The sequence below is a fragment of the Scleropages formosus genome, chromosome 18 (assembly GCF_900964775.1).
Source record: "Scleropages formosus chromosome 18, fSclFor1.1, whole genome shotgun sequence".
Taxonomy (NCBI): Eukaryota; Metazoa; Chordata; class Actinopteri; order Osteoglossiformes; family Osteoglossidae; genus Scleropages; species Scleropages formosus.
The window spans coordinates 25,958,107-25,961,816 of record NC_041823.1 but is presented as its reverse complement, the minus strand read 5'-3'; the positions used below and the strand labels follow the sequence as shown (position 1 = coordinate 25,961,816).

The 3,710-nt window shown below is 51.2% G+C and overlaps 1 non-coding gene across 1 annotated transcript; it reads right to left on the bottom strand.

Annotated features, from left to right (window-relative positions):
- Positions 1–473: 473 nt before the first annotated feature.
- On the bottom strand, positions 474–555 carry trnas-cga (transfer RNA serine (anticodon CGA)). Its single transcript has one exon. It is a non-coding gene; the product is annotated as a tRNA-Ser (tRNA).
- Between the last annotated feature and the right edge of the window lie 3,155 nt (positions 556–3,710).

The window sequence follows — 3,710 nt, the reverse complement described above, 5'->3', positions numbered from 1 at the left end:
CTGACCTGTTCGCCCTGTAGGCAAACAGGAGGGGGTCCAGCAGGGGTCCGTTGATGTCCTTCGAGTGGGCCAACACCCGTCTCTCGAATGACTTCGTGACTGGAGACGTCAAAGCAGCAGGTCTGTGGTCGGTCGTTTAGCCCCGTAATCTTGGATTTCTCTGGGACTGGGACGATGGTGGAGCGTTGGGGACAGGAATTGGAAAAGCTTAGGGATAGCGTTCGGTCTAACGTTAAAGATAGCTATTGGGTTTGCCTTAGAGTTAAGCCACCTCTCACCTTGGCAGCACCGCAGCCGCTACTCACAGGGCCAACCCACAGACCGCTCAGCACGGGGGCTTTCACCTGCTCCGTCACCGGCCTGGGTTGGTTCGCCCCTCCCTAGACGACCTGGTAATAAATAAATCAATTGATGGAGCGAAAGAGTAGAGGGCTGATCTTGCCATGGTACACGAAGCAACGGTGCTCAAAGAGCGTAGTCGGCAGGATTCGAACCTGCGTGGGGAGACCCCAATGGATTTCGACTCCATCGCCTTAACCGCTCAGCCACAACTACCTCCCCCTCCTTGCCGTCCAACCCACTTGACTCTGCCCGTGATGCCAGAACACCTGCGACGAAGGGAACTAGCCAAAGACGTTGGAGGTAGAAGCGGGGTTTGAACCCACGCCTCCCCCCGGGGACCGCGACGCCTTAGACCGCTCGGCTTTGCTGACTTTGGCGGTAGGGCTCGTCACGTGGCTTGGGGAGAGCGACGCCCTGCTTTGGAGCGGCACCAAGGAAGAGCAGCGATTGGCACAGCCAGCTCCTCGTTAGTATAGTGGTGAGTATTCCCACCTGTCACGTGGAAGACCAGGGTTCCGTTAGCTGACGGGGCATGCCCCCAGACCCTTTTGGGCTGCGTGGGCAACGTGGCCGTCACGCCTCCTGCGGCGAAAAAGGCTGCGTCCTGCTGTCTCACCTTGGCAGTACCGCAGCTGCTACTCACAGGGCCAACCCACAGACCGCTCAGCACGGGGGCTTTCACCTGCTCCGTCACCGACCTGGGTTGGTTCGCCCCTCCCTAGACGACCTGGTGCGCCCAGGCTCCCCAAGAAGCACCACGTCGATGCTGACCGTCACCAGGACTCCCGTTCGCCATAGCGCGCCACGGCACCGGAACCCGCGGCTCAAGCAGTCCAGCAGCCTCGGTCTCCCGGGCGCAAGGATTATACAGACGTGCGCCACCACGCCCAACCTGAAAGCTGGCTCGGTAGATAAGGAGAGATGGATGGAGGCAGGGAAAGCAAGCGTACGAGGCTGATTTTGCCACGGTACGTGAAGGGACGCTGCGCAAAAACAACGGGACCTGCTGCTCACGGGGCGGGGCGTAGTCGGCAGGATTCGAACCTGTGCGGGGAGAACCCGATGGATTTCTGCGTTAGAGTTTGAGACAGTGATAAGGATAGGGTTAGGGATGGGGTAGGGTAGGGTCAAGGATAAGGACAGGGTTAGGGACAGCGATAAGGATAGGGCTGAGGGCACTAATGGGGTTTAGAGTTATGGAAAGGGCTAGGTTTAGGATAGGCTTACAGTTAGGGCTGAGGACAGAAGTAGGGTCAGGGGTGGGGTTAGGGTTAAAACAGGGGTAAGTATCGGCTTAAGGTTTACTTTAGGGTTGGGGACACTTACTGGAACAGGGAAAGGAAATATATTTTCCGTATGTTTGTGTTCCAGTACACTGTGTCACTGCATGAGAAGAGCGCTCTACGAACATACATTCAAGTGAATTGAATGACGCTACTGTCAGAGTTAGGCCTGGGGACAGTGATAGGGTGAGGGATAAAGACAGCGATGCGGATAGGGTTAAGATAAAAGATAAAGACAGGGATGAGGACAGCTTTAGGGATAAGGATAAGGATAGGCTTAAGTTTAGGCTTAGGGTTTGCTTTAAGAACAGGGATAATGTCATGGAAACGGATAGGGACAGGGAAAGAATTAGAGTTAGGGACAGTGGTAGGGAAAGGGTTAATGATAAGGATAACGATCGGGTTTAGAATATGGTTAGGGTTCGAGTTAGGGAAAAGGCACAGGGTTACAGTTGGGGTTGAGGTCGGGTTTAGGGATAGGCATAAGGATATGGCTAGGGTTTGGTTACAGTTCTGGAAAGGTATGGGAATAAGGATCAAAGTTTGGGAGGTAGTTACGGCTCGGGACAGTGATACGAATAGGGTTAGGGTTACGGGATTCGGTAGGGACATGGTTAAGGTTTAGGGATCGAAATAAGGAGAGGGATAAGGGGTTAGGTTCACGTTTTGAAACAGGGATGTGGTTTGGGGATAGGGACAGGGATAGGGATAAGAACAGGGTTCGGGATAGGGTCAGGGTTTGGATGTGGTTAAGGTTAAGGACAGGGATATAGGTGTGCTGTTACAGTGAGTTATTGGTAAATCAGTTATGATCACCCGAGTTTAAAGCTTGAGCGAATGTCAAGCATATTTAGCGGTATATTGTTTTTCATGTTCTTAATAGGCAAAATGTGAGGTGGTGCCATCTACTGGCGGTTTCCTGTACATTTTTCGTATTACCGGGACTTTTACGCTTCCTCCCCGACAGGAAGTCGCAAGTAGCAAGTAGCTCTGTTGTTCTCTTCAGTGCACGTGGTGAACTCCTCCTCCTCGTAATCTCTCCAGATCTCGTCCATCCTCAACCCTGCAGCAACAGCGCCTGTATGTTTCAGTTCCGTTTCACTTCATTAATGTTATAGTCACAAGATGTCATAATTTTGAGTAGCTATGTTAGCTGTTATTGATGGTGTTACCTTACTGAAATAGTGTATAAAAATTCTCTGATAGTGTTTTGAGAAATCAGAGGGAGTCTTTGAGGATTATCTTAAGTAATGCATGTTTGCTTTTGTGCATTAGACCAATTGTGATGCTTTATGGTTTGTATACTTATTTGGACTTGGGTTGTTGATGTACTGCAGTGTTCGTTTCTTTGTCTTCTAGTCTCACCCCTCGCCTAAAACCATTAAACCTGCCTGCGAAAGAAACACTTTGTCTTCAGAGTCGTACGAAGGCTGGGAGTTTAGCTGACTGCCAAACCACTAAGGCTGTGCAGGGGGACCGTACAAAAGGGTTAGCGTTAGGGATACGAATTTGGTTAAGGTTAGGGTTTGTGATAGGGTTACGGTTATGGTTAAGGGATATGGTTAAGGTTAGGGGTAGGGATAAGGATAGTGTAAGGATCAGCCAAGGGTTAGGGTTAAGGTTAGGTTCGGTAACAGGGAAAGTATTTGGGGATAGGGATCGGGTTAAGGTTAGGCTGGACAAGACGCACCAGTGCTGAGCTGGGAATTCAAGCTGTCATACAGCAACAATATCATATTAGCTGGAACCTTTCTTAGAAGTCTTATTTAATCTAAGCGGCATCCACCCCTCTAGCACATTTACCGTCTTGTACGAGGTTTAAAGGTACCGGATACTAGTTTCGGTATCTTTAACCTCGTACAAGACCGAGGGTTGGCTGGCAGCGGTGCCCCAGTTGATCCCTCTCAGCTGTCTTGACCGTCCTTTGCAGCCTAATTCTGTCCGATTGGCAGCTGAGCCAACCAGGACAGTTTGTGGCAGTGCACAGGACGACTCATGACAGCTGAGTAGACCGGATCAGCAGGTCCTGTGGCAGGTTGAACTTCTTCAGTTGGCGAAGGAGGTACTTCCGCCGCTGCTGGGCCT